This window comes from Papilio xuthus, unplaced genomic scaffold, assembly GCF_000836235.2.
Source record: "Papilio xuthus unplaced genomic scaffold, Pxut_1.1 DF826961.1, whole genome shotgun sequence".
In the NCBI taxonomy this organism is placed as follows: domain Eukaryota; kingdom Metazoa; phylum Arthropoda; class Insecta; order Lepidoptera; family Papilionidae; genus Papilio; species Papilio xuthus.
Genome location: NW_013531688.1, coordinates 2302887 through 2325905, shown reverse-complemented (window position 1 = coordinate 2325905; position 23019 = coordinate 2302887). Strand labels below are relative to the sequence as shown.

The following is a 23019-nucleotide window of genomic DNA, read 5'->3' as shown; positions in this document are numbered from 1 at the left end:
ATTATTTAAACACGAATTTTAGTTTAGAATACAAGATGTTAAACTGAAGAATAACTTTTGGTGTTATATTTTTATTGCACCAATAAAATAATACCATTAAAACAATTGATCGCTTAAAAAAAACGTAAAAAAATCTAATTAAATTTATATTTAGTTATAACGAGTAAAACAAAGTCAGAGACAAATTCATGACCAAATATTAAGAAACATTGGTTAAGACTACTTTGAAAATAAATTAGATGGAGAATTTTAATCACAAATCAAATACTATTGAATTCAAGTGAATGCCTAAATCATTGACCCCACTTTATTTAATGCTAAACAAACAAAATTATTATTCTTTTACGTTAATTAGCCAATTAACTAAAATGACATGACATATTTAAAATCGTACAGGGATATATGACGTTATTAAAACTTATAACAAACAAAAGTTTGCGAAACATTTATCGTATAAAAGTCACATTGGGGTCTTCCAAAACTTTAGGGAACATACCCATACTACGTGACCCGTTTAGGGGGGGGGGGAGCGGAGTATTTAAAATACTACGGTCAATCACAGGAGCGTGGCTCAGATTTTAGTCACCGAGAGTTTAGAGTGGTCACCGAGGGGAGGGAGGGGTCGAAAAAACTAAAAAAATAGGTCACGTAGTATGGGTATGTTCCCTTATAACGTTAAATATTTTTCCAATATGTTTTTATTTGTAATGCAAGTTTCCTCAATGGTTGTGTCATAGTACGTCACAAGAATGAATATATAGCTTGATATACTACGGTACAGCCGTGGATAAGTTTAACAGTAACTAGTTTTAATAACATGGAGGCGTCTTTTGGATAAAGTTTTCTCTCGTACTTCCTATAATTCTACTTTATCTATGAACAGTATAGGACTATGCCAACCGACGGAGCGGCGACTTGCTGCCATAAACTGGCGAAAGCAATTCCTTTATGTGTCACTGCGGTCCTCGACGAAAATTTATTAGTCGCAACAACAGAAAAAAGACAGCTACAGTCACCATGAGTTGTATAAGTTTCGAGATTTTCTTCTAAAAGTTTATACACATGACATTTCGGCGTTTTTCTTCGACTATAGACCAACTAGGATATCTGATCCAGTAGGTATATGCCAAACTAAATTGTGACAGCCCACTAGCGCGTGTTAACATAAAAAAAAGTGTCACAGTATACTTTTAGTACTGGCATGTTATGTCACGTTGTTTTTTTTGTTTTTTATGACTATGAAGATCGGCTCTCATCGGTTAGGTTACCCATATTTGAGTACAATTGAGGATGAGTTGACTGATAACTCACATAAATTCATAGTGTAATGTTATTGCAGAGACTTGTAAAGAATTACAAAATGTGGGCAGTGCGATATACTCGTATTTTTGTTTATAGATAAATACATATACTCTATATATAAATTATTTTGACCTTCGTCACTTGCTAAAGTAATGCAATTTACGTAATTGTAGTGTTTATTCGAGTATTACAATAATGTAATGCGGTTAACCTACATATTTCGCGTTACTTCAAACTACAATGAAGGCCACACGTTCTTTTACATACTTGTGACTCAAAATCGTTTATTTTTTTCAATAATTAATACATTTGTTTAACAAAACAACTTTAATGAGTTCAACGGCTAAAAATTAACATAATTTAATTTTATTTTTTACGTTAATATTGTTGATGAAAACATTTCCGAAAATCTTTTTATTAGTGATTAGTGATTGTTCATGAATGTAAGAGAAATTAAGAAGAGTTTTTAACAGTCGTAGTAGCAACATGAAAATCTGCTGCACAAATCGTTTCGGGCTACTGGTGAAATAACCCCGTCGATCAAAGAATTGCATGTGCAATAGCGGATGCCTATGCCAGGGAATCGCTTCGCTATTTCGGCGAATTCTGAAAATCGCATCTCGTTTGGTACCTTAGGCAAAGGGTAAAAAATTCTTGAATTACCTTAGGATTCAACTAAGCAGAAAAAAGATAATAATTTTTTTTGACACCGTCATAAAAGATTTGTTAAAGAGGATTGGCCGAATATAAAATTAACAACCTCTTAAAGACCATAAATGAATGTGATTATTTGTTTTTCATTTTAAAGTTACTCAAGTGTAGTTTTTATTACAACCTTTTTTGCATCATGTCCGTTAAAAGTCAATAATATGGTTGCCACAGAGGCGTAATGTTTTTCGGAGGACATTTTGGTATTTATGGTGTTCGGATCCTCAAAGTCAACATTGTTTACTTCGATATTAAGATATTTGTTTTTATTTATCAAAATACATTAAAGCCCAAGTCAAGTGATTATAATATTGAAGAATTAAACATAAACGCAATTAAAAACATTCAACTGTCTTAATAATTACAATAACATCTACGTTTTCATCGTCTATATCTATACATATCATAAAATTGGAGTTTGTATGTCTGTTTGTTCACAAGGCCGGGTTTGTTTCCGGCTAATCTTCTTAACGACTAGACCGATTTTGATGGAATTTTGACAGGAAAATAACTGATGGGCGCGGGAATATAATAGGTTGCGTTTTTGTTTTTTTTTATTTTTGCCGTCGGTGGCTCTGGTGTTAAAGCACTTGACTTGTAATCTGCAGGTCCTGGGTTCGAATGTACCAATGTGTTTTTCGATTTACATATGTACATTTATCCGAAGTTCTTACGGTGAAGGAAAACATCGTGATGCAACCTGCATATATCTGAGAAGAAATTCAAATATACGAGTATGTGTGAATTTATTATAACAAACCCTTACTTTGCCAGCGTGGTTGTCTATGGCCTAGTCACCCCTAACTTAGGGTAGGCTCCGAGAACCTCGGTGGGGACGTATAGTGAGCTGCTGATGATGATGATGAATGGAAAGTATTCAGATTTTTTTTTATATTTATTTGTGATGGCCACAATGGAGTAATGTATCAGTGTAGCTGTTATCAATCACCATCGTCCTAGAACGTGTCTTGCTATTCTTAGATTCTCTTAATAATAAATAGTTATTTTATTTAATAAACCAACTTAAAATACAAGATAAAGAAGTGAATAAACAAGGATTATTTTAATGACTTCATAAGTATATTCAGTTAGTACAAATAAGTATAACGATGTATTGTTTTCAAATTTAAGTATGCAAGTAACATTTGTTCTACCATATGTAAGTTGTATGCAAATTGTTGCACGTCCTGGTAAACATAATGACTCATATACTATGTCGTTTTCACTTATGCTGCTCGTAATGTAAAGAAAATTTTGTTATTTGTTAATATTTTACTCAAGAAACATCTGTTTATATAAATATCAATGTTTGTCTTCATGTCAGGTTAGTTATGGTAAAAACAGAATAATCTTACTAATATTATAAATGCGAAAGTTAGGATGGATGTTTGTTTGAAAGTATCTCCAGAACGGCTCAACGGATCTCGATGTAATTTGGCTTCAATGTAGAACATAGTCTGGAAGGAGACATAGGCTACTAATTATTTTATTAATTCCGTGCGGACGGAGTCGCGGGCGATAGTTAGCTACCAAATCAAATGTATGTATTTCGCATCACGAAGTAACTTCTCAGATTCTTTATTGCTTATTACTATTGACGCGAAAATATGATGCCAAACTGATGCCAAGTGTCTCGACCCCCACTAAGATTTGCGGGAGGTCGATGGAAGCGATTGACCTTATCCAGTAGTGACTTTGATATTACAATATACTAAATTATGTTAATTAATATACCATTAGCGACAGTAAATAACTACCTACTTATCTTTCTGACTTTAACTAATGATTGTGTGCGAACTAATCTTACCGTATGTTTCCATTGTCGAATTACTAAAGAACATTTTATCATTTACTTTGACGGAAATAGAACTTTCATGACAGTACAAACCCATGGTAAGTCTTAATCATTTCAGTGAATAATAGAAACTGAGAAATACTAATTTAGATCTTTAAATCTAGATTTATTTCTAGTCTTCATACGCAAATTTTTTTTAAACGTAGAACTAAGTTTTTTTTTTCTAAGTGATAAATTTTTTATAACCTTTTCAAGTCTACAGCGTAATAAGTTACACTTGAAAAATTACAAAGGCCTGGAACGCTTATTGTGGCGCTGTAAAAAGGTTGTGTGTTGCAAATATTCCTCGTTTCTACGAGGGGGTTGTAAAAGAATATAAAAGGGTATACATTTCTTTTATATTCGAAACGTTGCTTTGGCGGCTCGGCGGCGAATGTAGAATTTTCTATGTTAAAAAAAGATACGCGATACGATTTAAATAAAAAGAAAACTTTTGTTAATCGCTCTTTTAAATAAATGTTTCCTACATTTTTGAAGATAAAATTACCCACGTTTGTGACTGAAAAGTGAACATTTAGAGAATTAAATTCCACTCTATAATGTAACGTACTTAATTCCTTACTAATATAAATCCAAATGTGTAGATGTATGGATGTTTGTTAGAACGTACCTCCAGAACAACTGCATGAATCTCGCTGAAATACGGAATACATATAGAATATAGCCTGGAAGAAAATATACCTAATATAAGAAACACAGATATTAAGAATTATATCTAGATTTCAGGATTTCTAGCTAAAGCAAAACTAGTCACTTATTTATTTTTTCTTGCCACAACCTTCCAGATCAACAGCGCGATGCCGGAATATCCAACCGACCTTCTACCTCCCACCTCTCGATATTTCCGTCCCTCTTCCTTACAGCTCAAAGTGTTGACCATACAATAAGCGAACCCTTACACTAATTAAGGTTTTTCATTCTGCGCGAATGGAGTAGCGGGCGACAGCTAACAATATATAATAATAATGCAATAGAATATTAATAAACAAGCTAAAGGGTTTGTTCACATAATACGTTCGATTTCATCACTACCGCGCTCACGTGTACGCATCCTTATATACCTGAGACAACACTTGATAAAACATAGACAATATCAACGTTCTTTTAACTTATGGTAGACAGATGACATCATCAAAATTATTTGCATGTCTACATTTATCTCACTAAATTTAAATGTAACCATTTTATTTAATGTTATTGTTAACATAGTTATTAATCATCGCTTTAAAATTATCCGACTAATTGCCTTTTTTGACGATAACTAATGGTCTTTAAGAATACAAGTTTTACTACGATTAGTATTAATCAATCTTACAAGTATTGTAATGTATGCAAGAATTTTATGATATAGTTAAATAAAGCTTAACTAATTTATAGATAACCTCGCGTAAGCGTTGAAGCATCAACATAAGTACTATACGCCACTGAGGAGCTCGGAAGACTCCGACTATGACTAGGTGATAGTCAACCACGGTGACTGACTGCAGGTTGGTTAACTTCACACATATCTTTGACTTTCTTCGCAGATATGTGCATAATCGTTGAATGCTTAAAGTAAAATACGGTAAACAAAACATTATTAAAATGTCTAAAATATAAAAGTGCGCGTAAAAAGTTTCATTGAAAACGATTTTTTTTTAGGTTCACAAACATCTGGTGTTAAACTACGTACCAAAATTTAATCAAAATGTTGTTTTACTAATATTATAAATGCGAATGTTTGGATGGATGTATGTTAGAAGGCGTATCCAGGACAATGTATGAATCTCGGTAATAAGGCATAGATGTGGAACACAGCCTGGAAGAATATATAGGCTACTAATCAAATTTGTTTAAATTCCGTGTAAACGGAGTCGCGGTCGACTAGTTTTTTTATAAAGCTAATAATTACTTTACACATTAATATTAGAATGCAGCATTTTTACATTTCAAAATATTTGTTAATCTTAAGTTATTTGCTGTAGATATAAAGTTCAAAGTTAATGCGATTTATGTACTTAGATAAAAAGTTTTTAGGCAGAATTTAGCTCTAAACCTCACCCAAGTGTTCACTTCCACTTAGTTACTCAAATATTGTAACTCATCCGTGATGCTACTATCAACGATTCCTTTTTTTAAATCGTTTTATAATATAAACACTGATATGTAATCAGTTTTAGCATTTCCTTGTAACTTAAAAAAAACTTTTTAGCATATTCAAAATGGCAATCCACTTATTGAATTGTAAGCCTTCCGCTTAGACTGATCCTTATCTGGTGACGTAACAACCGCCAAGTTTTTCGTGTCTTGTCACATACAACCGCTATTGCGGTATTAATAAATCGTTTGTCATTACCTTTTGAGTTACGAATACATTATGCAAAATAGTATAAGTACTTGTAACATTTTAGTTGGTATTATAAACTAGCTATAGCCCGCGACTTCGTCCGTGCAGAATTAAAAAAAACATAATTAGTAACCTATGTGTTCTCCCAGACAATGTTCTATTCTTATGCCAAATTTCATTGACAACCATTCAGCCGTTCTGGAGATAAATTGTAACAAACATCCATTTATGTATTTGCATTTATAATACTAGTAAGATATAAATGTCTCTCTTTACAACCATCTAGTCAGTAATTAAATTATTCAAACTTTCGTGAGACATTATACTAAACTGATATATTTATAAACACGGCTAAACACTCACGTATATTCGTTATGAAGGCCCCCGATGGACTCGAAACTAGTCGGTGCCGCCACCGGACGAATATACGTGAGTGTTTAGCAGTGTTTATAAATCCATCTAGTCAGTGTTACCAGTTACCAATCGTTCAATTAATTATCCGATTAACTCGGAAGGTTATATTTTTTATAATGTTCATTGTAAAGTACTGAGGTAGTTGTTATGTAAATAAACGAGGAAATAATTACAAGAGGCAGCGAAGCGCGAAATGTATTTGCGTGTTTAACATATTGTCAGAGTATCAGAAGTATGGAGCAAAATAAGTCTTTATACGCATGTTTTAGTGCATACAAATGTAATTTAATTGAACATATTTGCACATTTGATATTCCATTGTAAATTACCTCTTTATAAAAACACCGTGTCCACAAACCGTTAAACAAAATGCGTGCACAAGGATTTTTTTATGTGAAGACGTATTTTTTGGATTGGGATAATTAGGAACGGCTTAACTCAAATATAGTCCGGTGACGGCGCCGACTAGTTTCGGACCCACACTCTTAATGCGAGAAGCGAAGAATCCCGAATAATTGTCCTGAATATGGACCCCGATGGGACCGAAAGTACTCGGTGCCGTCACCGGACAATTATACCTGAATTAAGTCCTTCCTAATTAATTAATTATAATGTCTCACAAGATAATATTACAAAAAATACTATTATACAAAAAAATTGTGCGTGTAGTGACAAACAGTGGTTTAGCATGTAGAATAAACAGAAAATTCTGCGACGGTATTAAACCACACTATGAATTAACAAAAAGGTTAAATGCGTTTAGTAAACGTTAACTGTTTTAATCATTACTGTGAGCTCGCAAATCAATGTTATCTTCCCTCGATCACGAATTGCAAATCGTAGAGTATATTATGAGAATACAAATTAACCATTATATTAGTTCACACGAAATTAACACAACGTTGGAAACGGTTTATTTTACAAATTGATTGACGACAAATTCAATTGTAAATGCCGCTTTCTACTTTGTTTTTTGCTAAATAAAATGTGTAAAAAAAAAACTACAAACTATTACTGTAAGATTACAAACTTAAAAAAAAAACCTTACTTGATTGATATCGGTGGTTATTTTTTCCTGCGTATGTAGCGAGGATATTAATCACGGAATTAATTTTCAAAAGTTTTAACGTTTGATAATACATCCACAACCGTGCAGTTTGCGCGAATCTTCCTGCCCGCACAGCCGCGTTGTGGAATAGTCTGTCCTCGGCGGTATTCCCAAACCGCTACGAATTAAGACCTTTTAAGAAACGCGCGTATCACCATCTCAATGGCCGACGATGCATCTGCGGTTCCTCTGGTACCTCTGGTGGACATCTGCAGTCCATGGGCGTCGATGAACACATTTGTTCTCGTTGCTCGTTTGCTCCCTTCTCTTATAAAAAAAGGCATACGTGTGAAGTTGCAAACAGCTAGTTTTTATACGGGATCTTAAAACCTATTGCTACAATATTATTGTTTTTATTTAACAAAAGCTATGCGTTTTCAACTACGGGTGAGGTCGTTAAACGGCGTTATCGGTAAACGTGAATACGTTATTTGATTGCGTTGTGTAATAAATAGCCTTACTGGCACGTGTTGTAAGTAAGGCCATCGGTTGAAAAATGTACATGATAAGATAAAAATATTTATAGTACTATATAAGAATGCAAATCAGATGATTAAGAACAATCTAGGATACACAAATGACGTATTACTCTCGAAAATAGGTCGAAGTATTAAAGCTATAGGAGGTTGGGAAAAGGCCGGCGACGCATGTGCGGTGCCTTTGGTGTTGGGGATATCTATGGGCGACGCTGACTTCTTTTATTAAGGATCCTACTTCTCGTCTACCTAATGAAATTTAAATTAAAGAAAAAATACGTTTTAAACTTTAAATCAATAACAATTTTCTATCTATTTGTGTTACATGTTATCGCAAATAATATAAGTACTTCATTTTCCTGTTATTTTTCCTAAGAATGCAACTCTGGATGGGTTAAACCGGTGAGTGTTTATTTATTTATAATATTGTTATTTAATCTGTTCTGATACTTACGAGTATGTTAGTTTTGATCATTGACCTCTATATTTGCTGGACAATGGAAATCAAAGCCTTTCCTTCATTCTATCTTAAAAGTTACAGTCCATGAATTATATCTAAAATCCAACTACTACTGTCAGAGACAAAATGGCGGAAATCAAGTAGTCACAAAATATCACGGCTTATAGCCTGTCTACTGGAATAAATAGGTATTTCATTTGTTTACGTCGACATTATTGTTTCGCGTTTATAGACGCGTTACACACTACACTTCGTAATCGGATTTTGAAATGACCGCAAGACAATATGATTTATTTATACTCTTGGTACTACCATCCGATCTATTTTCAGCACAAGACTGGAAATAGTCGTTGCAGTAATGTTTCCATTAATGCAACGACTATTTCCAGTCTTTGTTTTGATAGTTATGATGATACATGGATGGATTTATCTATATTTTAAAAAATAATCATGTTTTTTATTATGTATTAAAAATAATAATGAGCGTCGGCTAAGGGGTTAAGGCACTTTACTTGTAATCTGCATGTCTTGGGTTCAAATCCCGCCATGTACCAATGTGTTTTTCGATTTTCCGATTTACATATGTACATTTATCCGACGTTCTTACGGTGAAGGAAAACATCGTGATAAAACCTGCACATATCTGAGAAGAAATTCAAAAATATGTGTGAAGTCAACCAACCCGCATCGGGCCAGCGAGGTGGCCTAATCACCTAATTTAGAGTATGCTCGAAGCCCCTCGGAGCCCCTCGGTGGGGACGTATAGTGAGCTGATGATAATAATTAGAACATAATCATGTTAATCTCTATATTAGGTAACTTTAAGGTTAAATTAAAATTCCGGGGACATTAAGGAGATTAAATTGATATCGGCCTATATCAGTTGGGCAATAACAATCATTGATTAAATTATCAAGAAGCTCTTAAACTGTATAGTTTACCTCCAACTCTCAAGTGCACTTAATCAATCTAGACGAACGGAAGTGTTTGAAATGCTATGCATCGTGGAATCTCTACAAAGTTTGCGGAACCTGTTGATTACGCTGTTGCAAACTGCATCACATAAATATAGGTTAGATTTTACTTGAAAATTCTCTGAAATAAAGTTAATTTATCGAATATATTGAAAGTTTTTATTAAAATAATGTGATGTTTGATATTGAGCCCGTTTTAACATCTTCGCACGAATCGGCCCGGCTCGCCCGGTGAAATACCACGACCACACAGAAGACAAGCGTCAAGTGGAAGCAATTCCGCGTTTCGTCTGATGAGTGTGCGTCCCGGAGGCCTAATTTAGTCCTCTTTCCCTTCCCATCTTTTTTCTTATAAGGAAAGGATAGGAAGTGGAAGTGGACTTTCCAGATGAGAGGATGCATGGAAAGGGAATATATTTTCTTTCTGTGCATCCTCTCCTCCGTCGATTAAAGGTAGGCAACGCATATGCAATTGCGTATGTCTATAGGCAACGGTCACTTTGCTATATTAGCGATTTCAGGTGGCCGCTCGCTCGTTTGCCACCTTATGATATAAAAAAAAAAATATAGGAGTAGGGGGCAAACGTGCAACGATTCGCCTAATATTACTTGATCCGACGCCCATGGACATCCGCAACGCCAGAGGAACCGCAGATGCGTTGCCGGCCTTTAAGGTTACGATGATATACGTCTATTAAATTGAAAGAGACTTAAATTTGAGCTTAAAATATTCTATTAACAAATATTATATTCTTACTGTGTGGTTAGACAAAGTGCGATCGCTTAGAAGTAATTTCTTAACGAACTTCAAAAATGTATACAACTGCCTATAACTTTCGAACTAAGTCACGTGATTGTCGCGCGTCAGTTCCATACATTTTGGAATCACTACGCAGCGAATGTGCTTTGTCTAACCAATCAGATATTTAAATTTAAATGAAGTTTTCTCAGGAATAGATTCCAACACTGAATCATGACAACAACAAAATTATCTTCAAATTCTGAGAACGTCAGATTTGTATCACCTTTAATGATCCAAACAGAACTTTCTGGAAGGGCCTGTCTAGACAGCTTTGTAGCAAGTTAATGTATATTAGGAAAGGTATTTTGATATTTTTAACTGCAGTAATTAGATAGATCTTACTAATATTATATCGTGCAACTAATATTATAAATGCGAATGTTTGTATGGATGGATGGATGGATGGATGGATGGATGGATGTTCGATTGTAGGTCTCTTCAGAATGGCTGAATGGATCTTAATGAAATTTGGCATACATATAGAACATCGACACGAAGAACACATAGGCTACTTAATTTATATTATGTTTTTTCAATTCCGAGCGGACGGAGCCGCGGGCGACCGCTAGTTTCATCATAAATTTTTAATGAATTCAAACATTCAACAGTACACTTCAAGTGGCAGGATCGATTAAATATTTTACAATATGATAATCAAATTTTGGGTCAAAATTTTCAATGAAGCCGCAAACTATCGAATAATTTGCCGACAGAATATGTATTGTGCTTTAGATATTCCAGGCATTGAATCAACTGACTTCTTCAAATTCGGTCAAGCTCTAATAGCAGACCGTTCAAAAAACATTGCGATGTCATAAAGTTTATCGGTTAGTCATCCGTCTATCAAAATTTATGTTCAGCAGTCAGTACTGCAACTAACACGTATCTTTTTTTTAAATTTAGAAACCTTTTCTAATTCCTAACAATATAACTAAACATTAAAACAAAAGCACTTGGAAGTTAGCGCCAAAGGAAATTCGTTTCGATGTTGTAAAAGCCCTTTACTTCACAAAATGTGTTTCGCCTTTTTTAATTACGTCGTTTTTACACTTTTTCGAGTTTTTTTTTCTGTTCGGTTTAACTGCTGGCGAAATGAATGCTTTTACTTCTTTTACTTTAGTTGAATTCAAAATACAGCTCGTTTAAAATAATATTTTTAGAGAAATGTTTTCAGAATTTTGTACAAGCAAAATTTTATTTGAATAGTTTTATTCCGTGTTTTCATTATGTTTAATTATAAATTGCTTGTTAAATTCTTTATGTGTATTTTCGTTTAGGGTTTTCATAACAATATTCTTGCGATTATCTTCCTACTTTTACTTCTGACTAATATTATAAATGCGAATGTTTGCACTGTCGTATATTTGTTTAAGTTTATATATCTCCAGAACGACTGAAGGGATCTCTGTGTAATCTGGTATACGTATAGAACATAGTCTCAGATAGACATAGACTACTTATTAAGCTTTTTTAAATACTTTGCGGACGGAGTCGTGGGCGATAGCTAGTGATATAATATGACGTTGTTAATAATTTCTACTATTACAATAGACGTCGTTGGCTCAGGATTGAAGCACTTAGCTTGTAATCTGCTGGTTGTGAGTTCGAATTCAGCCCTGTACTATTGTGTTTTTCGATATTTCATTTATCCGACGCTCTTGCGGTGAAGGGAAACATTGTGATGCAACCTGCACATATCGGCGAAGAAAATCAAAGATATGTGTGACATCCCGCACTGGGCCAGCGTGGTTGACTATGGCCTAGTCATCCCTGACTAGGTAGAGTTCGAGCCCCTGAGGGGACGTATAGTGAGATGAACATGTTAGTGACTATTATAATATTATTTTTGTTACATACTTTTAACTCGATAAATAACCTCTTTGGAACATAAAAAGCTCGGTGGTGAAGAAGCGGTTCGTTTATTTCTGGTTATAAAAACGGCAACTGCATTGCACTTGTTTAAAAATGTATTTTAATTCAAATCGTTAATTGAATGAAGCTCAGTTAGAGTTATAATTTACTATAATTATAAATTTTATAACCAGAAAATGTTTTACATTTGATTTTTTTTAAATGTACTCAAATTTATTTCATCTTTAAATAACGTTTTGAGTGATATTTTTGGATGAGATTGAATTAAATCTCCCATTTTTCAAATGTTTCACGAATTTTAATTTTTTTTTTTGAAAATTTGATCTTTTTTCGGCTGCATTAAATGCCACGTGTCTTACAAATATGTTTAGCCTTCTAATCGAAGAAAAATTCATCATCAGCTCACCATATGTCCTCACTGAGGAATACAGAGCCTACCCTAAGTTAGAGGTGACAAGGCATTTGTCAACCACGGTCTAGTGCGGGTTGGTTGACTTCACACATATCTCGGAATTTCTTCGCAGATATGTGCAGGTTGCATCACGATGTTTTCCTTCATCGTAAGAACGTCGGATAAATGTACATGTGTAAATCGGAAAGAAATTGGTACATGGCGGGATTCGAATCCAGGACCTGCAGTTTGATAGTCAAGTTAACCCCTGAGCCACCGACGCTCTCAACCTACTTCTCTCTAAATTCTTGTTTAAATTATTTTTTGTTTTCCTACTCAATCTATCACTGCTAAGATTCCGAGCCGACAAACTGTTCTCACTGTTCAGATAGCTCTTGTCCAGTAATATGTCATCGCAGATTACGTAGAAGCATTTCGTTTCCAAATATATTACCAAATTTCTTGGCAACAGCCCATATGAAGAACTACTTTTCTGTTTCAGTAAGCATATGATATAATACCAGCTAAAAGTAATATCTGAATATAAATTGGTTTCAATTTAGTTACATGCGATGTTAAATGGCATATTTTAGAAGTAATTTTTCATTTATATTGCAAAGTTACGAAGCACGTGAAGAGTTATAAGAGAAGAGTTAAAACAAAAAATGTCTAAAGGAAGCAGAGAGCGGAAAGAAAATAATTATAAAACATCTTAATAATTAGCCATTGTTAATGTTAAAGTTAACAAATATAAATTAATTAAACACAGTAATGACCCAAGGTGGGTGTAGGCCTCCACTAATTTTCTCCATTTGTCCGTTTGCCGTTTTAAAAAAGGTTTTTCCCGCTATTTTATTATATTAGTATCAAAACAATAGTGTTTTCGATTAAATATTGAACTTGGAAATTAAAGGTAGATAATTAGATAAAGGTAATTGAAGCCATACAAACAATAATTATTTGTCGGTAAAGCCTTGAGAAATAAGGAAGCGTGTAGCTTATCTCTGATAATCCTACCTACCTTCGTGACGCAACCTTCTATGTCATCATCGTCAGCTCAATACACGTCCCCATTGTGGGGCTCAGAGTTGCATCAAAATGTTTTCCTTCACCGTAAGAACGTCGGATAAATGTACATATGTAAATCATAGTGGTACATACCGGGTTCGAACCCATGACATGCAGATTCCAAGTCATGTGCTTAACACCGTAGAAACCGACGCTCTAATCTTCTATGTAGTTCATTTTAATCCAAAAAAAGGTAATATAACCAAACGTCACTTACTAGCTCCATCGTAATTCCTTCACGGCATAATACGTTTCCCTCTGACCGTACGAAACAGCTTTGTATGTACGAATTACAGTCGTCTCAGTTGACTTGAGTTATCTCTTTGAACTCGTTTGATGGGCAGCTTCATAAGAATATCATATATAGGAACTCAGTCGACTATTATAGTGAGCGATATATAAGATTACACTTAGACATAAATAGATGTAGGTTATTGGGTCAATGTATCATTCTACCAAATGTAACTATCTATCTACAACTTATATTTACTAAAAATTTAAGAATAATCTTTATCAATTATCAAGTAGGCGAAATTAACCTCGTAAAGTGTAGATAAAAGTGAACATAAGAACACGCCGATGACCTTGAAAGATATTTGAAAAGAAGTATTGTTAATGATTTGTTTTTATGTATTTTAAGTGAAATATATAATAGATGTCGCATTAAAAAAACTTGATATATAGCTTATGTTTTCTTCAAGACTATGTTCTACATCTGTGATAAATTTCATCAAAATCCGTTGAGCCGTTTCGGAGATACCTTGTAACAAACATCCATCTAAACTTTCGCATTATTAATATTAGTAAGATTGAATTCACAAGTTTAATCGTAAACAGTGCTGTTTGTCAATAGTAAAATTATTTAGGGCTTGAGTTTTAACATAATAATTTAAAATGATATCGATTTATTTTTAGTATCTTTAGATTATATTTAAATAGAGGCGCGGGTGACAGCTAGTCACCCGCGCCTCCGTCTGCGCGGTATTATGTTCTACATTTATGCCAAATTTCAGCGTGATCCATGCAGCCGTTCTGGACATACTTTCAAACAAACATCCATCCAAACATTCGAATTTATATTATAATATTAATTAGATGGATACAATTGGCAGTAATACAAGAGCGTTAGGACGTCCGTGTTATTATTGTTCTAGGTAAGTTTTAATGAAATTCTCACGTAGCTCGAAACAAAGCTTTGGTTTTGCGAAGACACTTACAAACTATTGCCATTGTTTTAAATTTAATTGATATAAAACCTCTGATAATTTAATAAAATAGAAATTAAATTTTTAAAATATATTGTTTTTACATATTTTGTTAATACTTTTTCATTGTTTTATGTTAAACAAAGTGAGTTAGCTATGTTTTAAATTGTTATAAAATTTTAAACGATATCTCCTGAAGCTGGAATAATGGAATAATAACTATTATGAGACCAAGAGAGAGTCGATGGCTTAGGGTTAAGCACTTGACTTGCAATCTGCAGGTCCTGGGTTCGAATTCCGCCATTTGTTAATGTGTTATTCGATTTACATATGTATCCGACGATCTTACGATGAAGGAAAACATTGTTACGCAACCTGCACATATCTAAGAAGAAATTTAAAGATATGTGTGAAGTCAAATAACCCGCACTTGGCCAGCGTTGTTGACTATAAACGAATCACCCTTAACTTAGAGTAGGCTCCAAGCCCCTCGGTGGAGACGTATAGTGAGCTGATGATGAAACCAATTAAATATAACGAAAGAGAAAAAAAATGTCATTGTTTTCGAAGTCAAATGTTATTGTTTTCGAAGTCAACGAACTAAACATTAAATTTGATTAAAACATAAATGGCGTAACTGCATGTCGTTATGTGGCCAAAGTTCCAAACTGTATCCATCCAAGTTTTAATGAATTCTTAACAAAGTTTATGAAGTATCATGGCGTCCATAATTTGATTAAATTTTGGATACAGTATGTTTTTCTTTTGTAATGTCATTTGGATTTAAAAAGCCGTTAAAGTTTTCTGTACTCGGAAATCTGATTGAATATTTATAAAAATGATTTTTTTTTAACAGGTATTAGAAAGAGTGCTTCATCGCCTGCACGGCTTTGATGGTAACCTGAGACGTTAGTCTTCATTTTGATAGTGGTAAGTTAAAAGTTCTATCAAAACTTTTTCTCTTTAACATGTCTAATCGTAGGTTTTTGAGACCAAAAACATTTTATAACATGTCATCCCTCTTATTATTATCTTATGCAGGGATTTTAGTCTCAGGAACCAATGTTAAAGCTATCCAAATATATAAAATATTGTTCGTAATCAGAAAATATCTTTGCCATGTAATAGGATTGATTTACTAAACGAAACGGTCAGTGCGAGAGCGACTTGCCGGAGACTTACTATAGCCTCTTCACCTTCCCAACCGTTTCCTATAAGAAAGGTATGGAACGGAAGGTGGATTTAGTAGAGGAGGTGAGGTATTAAGTGGAAATATCCTCTTTCATACGATGAAAGGTAAACAATGCATCTATATGTATATGGGCTGCGCTCACTTCACTATTTCGGCGAATTCAAGTAATCGCTTGCTTGTTTGACACATTTTCCTATAAAAAAAAAGAAAATAGTCTAAATGTGGCTAGTAAGTTTTTACGTAAAGGTTGCTTTATTACACACCCATTTATATTAATTTTTTATTTAAACGTTAGACAATACGAAAAAAACAAAAGTTTATCTAATATTACTTTGAAACTTTACACAAATACGAGCCTATTGTGTACAAAGTTGAAAACTAATCGCCATAAATAATTTATTGCGATGTAAACTCTACGCCCACTTAACCACTAGACTTGAAAACTTATATTTATGATTTATGAACAAACCGAAATGTTTGGTTATAGGTTAAAGCAGTATTTAATATATTGAAATACAAGCCATAGTCCGCGACTCCGTCCGCGCGGAAATTATATAAACATAATTAGTTGCGTATGTGTTATTCCATTTAGATTCGTTTAGTTGTTCTGAACATACTTTCAAGCAAACATCCATCCATCCATCTAAACATTCGCATTTATAATATTAGTAAGATAGTAAGGAAGGTTTAGAATATCTACGAAAGATTACAACCAGTAAAATGAAAGTTTTCACATGGCAATATTGATTGATAACGCTAAAGTTCTATTACAATAATCAAATTTATTATCAAACTTTATGTATTATGTCTTTAATTGTCGCTTTGTTTGAGATTAAATGCTTGGTCAAACATGTTTGGCAAACATGCGTTTACCAAGCGACTTTAAGAGGTTACAATTACGTAATTATGTTAATGAGTTTAAAAAAGATGCCATATTCATAGTCAAATCTGTTATAACCTATGAATAAATATCGTTGAGATATATGCTCGTGGTAACAAATAAATCAGATATATTCTACTATAGATTTGATTCCAGCTGCGAAATATTTACATTATGCATTCGTAAGTATAAAGGCAATCACTGAGTCAGTTGCTCGTCTTCGCTCCCTGAATCCGGTATAATATATACACGATAAGATCGGGCCTCGAAAATCGGGCAAACATTTCTCACTAACATTGGCAACTGGCAACATTTCATCTCTGAATTGTACGTTAAACGTTATTTGTATATTGTAGCCAAATGCCTATATTGACTTGATATAGTTTTGTAATATAATTAACTAATTTTAAGGAAACATATTCCTTATTTTCGTTAATAACACTGGCCTTTCTTTTAAAATCTGTCTACATTCATTAGAACACAACTGTTGCCCGAGACTCCGTCCGCGCGGAATTGAAAATAAAACTTAATTAGTAGCCTATGTGTTCTATCATACTATGTTCAACATCTATGCCAAATATCAATGAGATCTATGCAGCCTTTCTGAAGATACCTTCTAACAAACGAATACGACTATGATTGGATTTAGTGCCTAATCTATATGAATAAGTTTCATCTAAACGTCCGGTGAATGATCAAATTCTGTCTTTGTTTAAACAAACTATTCGTCAAACATTTCAAATATGAAGAAGTGTCTACCAAAGCAAGTATACGTTCAAGTACTTTGTCAAACACATAAAGTTTACCGGGAGCTCAACGTACACACGTACCTCAACCGATCTCGTAAAAATCTCAAATAAAAAGAGTAAAAAAGCGAGTCGGCTCTTACTAAAGTATAAGAGAGAAGAGGCAGTTGTTACTACGTCTTAAATCCGTATGATGAAATATTCATGTTCTCCTTAAGCTCCACCGGCTGCTTTGGATAGTATTAAATAATGCATGCCCGCTTTCTATTCGTGCAATGGACCGACGTTGATTGGGAACTTGCTGGCAGATTATTCAAATTAGATGCCTTCAAAGAAATAATTACAATTGCGCGACTTGGCATTTATCTGTTGGTATGAAGTCGTGAGACCCAATAAGACGCAATACACTTACGTAAGAACTTCATTCCAAGTATATTGGGTTCTTTATGAGAAATATACAACGTAGGTCTTCTTGTTTAATGAAAAAAGAAATGGAAAATTAAGATTAAGATTAAGTCTTGTATAAATTGAGTAAGTAAAAATCTAGTCTGCAATTCCTTATTATTCATTCAATATTACTAAAATTTAAAATTAGAACGTTCCAGTAATTGCGCCATCTTGTGACGTCATAGCATTCACATCGAAAGAATTTCAAAGAACAGTTCTACTTCATACTAATATTATAAATGCGAATGTTTAGTTAGTTGGATGGATAGATGTTTGTTTGAAGGTATCTCCAGAACTGATGCAGCGATCTTAATGATATTTGTCATTGATGTAGATCATAGCCTGGAAGAACACGTAGGCTACGAATGACGGAGTCCCAGGCAACGGCTAGTAGTTGATATTTACGCGATTTTTTTTTGTCGAAATATGTATTTACAACCTTAAAACATTTAATAATAGATGTTTCATATTTAATCTTCCGCTTTGATATACAGTACGTTAACTGGAAAATTGAGCGATCGAACTTCGTGCAATAACCATAATTTCTAATTACTAATTCCTAACTTCTCATCTTACGTAAAGTTTGCGTTCGAACGTTGCCTGAAAGGATACTTTGGCTGAGTCTCTGCCGAATTTCTAATTTTAAGTTATTTCCTTTGGTGAATTAAATATATTAGTTTATGTTGAGTCTTATCTATCTTCGAACGTCAAAGGGGAATATGTCTAATGGTTTAAGTATATTGAATTTAATGTGTAGTACTACAAACTTTTCTGACCCGGTAGGCAAAGCTCTTGTAGAGCACATGATCTTAGTCTGACCGTACTCCGATTGACTGTCTCGTCATGTCTTGTCTTGGGTTTATATTTTTTTAAATTAATTTCTAACAAAACTTATCGCGATATTCCAATATTTTAGTTTTCTTTCGTAAAAATGTAAATAAGAATTTTATAAATACAAGACCAGAAATAAATTACTCTTGGCAGTGATTTAATAAATTTTTTATAACATTTAATTAGTATACAATTTCAATGGAATTCGAACTTTAAATTTAGAGATCATGGTTATTCACACTACGGATGCCATTAGTTAAAATGACACGGTAGTTTCGTGATATGGAAGATTTTCTTTTTTAAATTAGACATTTATTCATATTAGCTATCAAGTGTAACGCTGGCCAGTGTCCAATGATTTATTTTTTGCAATTCAAATGCACGTCACGTTTAGCGACATTTTGTTACATGAGAGAGAAGACTGATATACCATTGAAGAAAGATAGAAAGAGAAAGACAGGAAGGTAATTCTCGGGTATCTATAACCGTAAGATTCTATTGAAACCTCTATATAAAAATAATGTTTTCAGACTGAATGAGAGACTATACTTTACATGTTCTTTGACAATGAAAATCCACGGTATAGTCGTCTTATTGCAAGCTCTTGAAGCCTAAATGAGTTATAGGAATTTTTGTCACAAAGCAAAGCAAAAATAGTTTATTTTTGCATGTAAATACGAGTCATCATTTAACTGACCTTATCCCTATGAAGAGTCGGCAAAGTAGGTACTACGCCTCCATACATCTCGTATCAGCCGTCATATCTGAATTCACCCCATTCTTAAGCATATCCTCTTTTTCATCCATCTCTATTTTCTATAATATATTTACGAGCTGACTCCATTTGCGCGGGATTAAAAAATAGATATAAGCCGATTGTCAGACTTACTGAATATGCACATAAAATTTCATAAAAATCTATTCGACTTTCGGAGGAATATATTAACAAACATTATGACATGAGAGTTTTATATACAAGATTTGTTATGTACCAAGATACCATTTGATTATTTAAGTTTGATTTAATGTTTACGACCCAAATAGAGCTAAATTAAGTTGGTTACTTCAGCACAATGCAGTAATCTCTTAGCGGTAAGTGACGCAGAGCTTTGACATACTAACAATTAGCTACCAAAGGCTCTTTAGGATTACGTCTATTATCTATATCAGAAATTAACAAACTATTGTCTTCGAATTTCAGATATGCCGTATAAATAATTAATTAATTAATAGTACATTGAATTAGAAACAATTAAAGTAAAGATGACAAAAAATTAAAAAAAAAATTCTTTGTCATCTGTGATAAAATTATGTTTCTAAAATGGCTTTTAAAAAGGCAATACGAATTAAATGACATTTAAATCTTTTTAATATTATAAATGCAAATGTTTACATAGATGTATGGATGTTTGTTTGAAAGTATCTCCGGAACAGCTCAACGGATTTTGATGAAATTTGGCACACATAGTCTGGAAGAATTCATAGGCTACTTAGTAGTTTTTTTTTTAATTCCGCGCGGATGAAATCGCGGGAGACAGCTAGTCTTCAACATGTAGGCCAAAGCTCCACGGTATTTTAGTATGTTTATATGTTTTTCTTTTGTGTTTTTTTAACTTAACCTATGTCTTATATTTCTTTAAATTAATAGGTGTTTTGTGAAAAATAAATCTAACTCTAAAAACGTAATAAAACGGGCCTCAGTACTGTTTTGAGTCAGGTTAAGAAAAATCTGGGTAACTCAACAGAGAAATTTATTTCAATCTCGAAACTTTTATTCCAGTAGTTGACAAACCGATTTGTTCGAATGATATACGGACGCGGTAGGAGACTCGCGAAACTGTCGCCCTAATAAATGTTCCCTGAGGTGCACGTTTGCATTTCGTAACTTACCTAAATTGATAAAGTTTGTGACAAGTTACAATTGTTCATGACCTAATTAGTGTTTTAATAGTATTGTCAGCAAAGGATCAAGCTGGTTTCGCCGAAATAGTGAAAACTTATTAAGTAGCCTATGTGTTCTTCCATATTATGTTCTAGATCTGCCAAAATTCATTAAGATCTGTTCAGCCGTCCCAAAGATCATCTCACAAACATCCATCCATCCATCCAAATATTCGCAATTGTAATATTAGTAAGATTTGTATATAAAACTACTGCTTACATATCTATAATAATTTTTAAACCTTTAAACGCCGCGCTGTTACACTCAGAGATATTAAGTGACCATTAATTGTAGATTCAGGATTTTAAACTTATAAGTAGGCATAAAATTATTGCGGCCATAACAGTTGTAACGTTCATATAAGCAGAGTCTCCGTAGATATCTGGTACTAAATATACTCTGGAGCATAGCCCTTAGCGCCCAATTAACTCTGAGTGTGGCAGAAAGAGAGTTATTATATAGAAATTTCGACCATCGGTTTTGTATTTCCGTCTGTTTAATATTCTGGGTCACGGACGAATAACTTAATCCCCAATTAAAATGTTTTTAACAGATTTAACAATCGCTTAATCAACTGTTTTATTTTTATACTTTCCTACTAATTTAATAAATGCGAATGTTTGGATGGATGGATGTTTATAGGTATCTCCAGAACGGCTGAACGGATCTCGATGAAATTTGGCATACATATAGAACATAGTCTGGAAGAACACATAGATTAATAATTACGTTTTTATTTTAATTCCGCGCGGACGGAGTCGCGGGCGACAGCATGTATTAATTTCAATTATATGCGAATGAAAAGTACTCATCGAGCTTATTAAGCTTTCAAGTTTTCTATACATCGAAAGTTTATTTGTTCAAACTTTTTGTATATCACTGTAATAGAACTTGTTCAATGTGTTTTTATTATGTATACGATTTCGGCTGAATTAATGTGAAAAGTTATAACTATGTTACTTTCTTGGTTTAGCTATTTATTTATAGACTATCTAAGCTTTATTTACCTGTTAACCTTCATGAAAACATGTTTATCGTAAATAAACGACTTACAAACATACGAAGCTTTAAGTAAAGATTTGTTTTTTTTGAGTCCTAAACAACAAATATTATATATACGGAGGAAGTAACTAGTGTTCCGAGGTATATTCGACAGTAATTATTATTCAAAGATTTTTTTAAAATTAAAATAGCTTTATACCCTGCCATTAACTTTAATTATGTCAAAGAGGTTCATATGTTAAAGCGATTTTTTTAATAATTAAAAAGTTTTCTCTTTAGGTATTAAAATAATGATTTAATTCAAACAAAACAATACATACCTAAGCAAACAAGCGCACATGCACAAACACACACTATCGCACACTATATATCTAGTATTTATATTTGTATCTAAATAATAATAATCTATATTTAATTACATATAAGTTAAGAATCTATATAAACTTTAGGCAATAGATAAGAGAAGGTGCTGTCTCCTGAAACACAGTATTTATTATACTAGTTCAGGAGACAGAGCCCACAAAATTTTTGTGCAAATGTTTTTTTGGTCAATAAAGGATTTTTTTTTTAATTCAATTCCGAGTTTTACTTAACAATAAAAAACCTATTCAGAAAAGTTCATTTAAATGATATCAGACAAATAGTTCTAATTGTCCCCTACTTCGTGTGTTGAACACATTTATAAAAACAATAGCTGTCGCAACTCCGTCTTCGCGGTATTAAAAAAAACTTAATTAGTAAGCTATGTGTTCTTACAGATTCTCAAAGTTCCAAATTACAGCGAGATACATACAGCCGTTCTTGAGTTACTTTCAAACAAACATTCTTCGATCTTTCCATCCATCGATCAAAACATTCGCATTTACAATATTAGTAAGATATATTTATTTCAAGTAGGAAGAGAGAGATAAGTTTTTATACATGTGTTTTGACAGTGGAAATATAATTAATTGTTGCGGCTGATACGTATAATCTTATATCTTTAAATGAGCAATTCTTGTATATATATATATAATTG

General features: G+C 33.3%; 1 protein-coding gene across 2 annotated transcripts in view; it reads left to right on the top strand.

The window, feature by feature from the left end:
* Positions 1-23019, top strand: part of LOC106120314 (uncharacterized) — a 75726-nt gene that overhangs the window by 10490 nt on the left and 42217 nt on the right. For both annotated transcript variants that reach the window (XM_013315627.1, XM_013315628.1), the window contains exon 2: positions 15818-15891. The gene's annotated coding sequence lies outside the window, so the exon portion shown is untranslated. The remainder of the gene's footprint in view (positions 1-15817; positions 15892-23019) is intronic.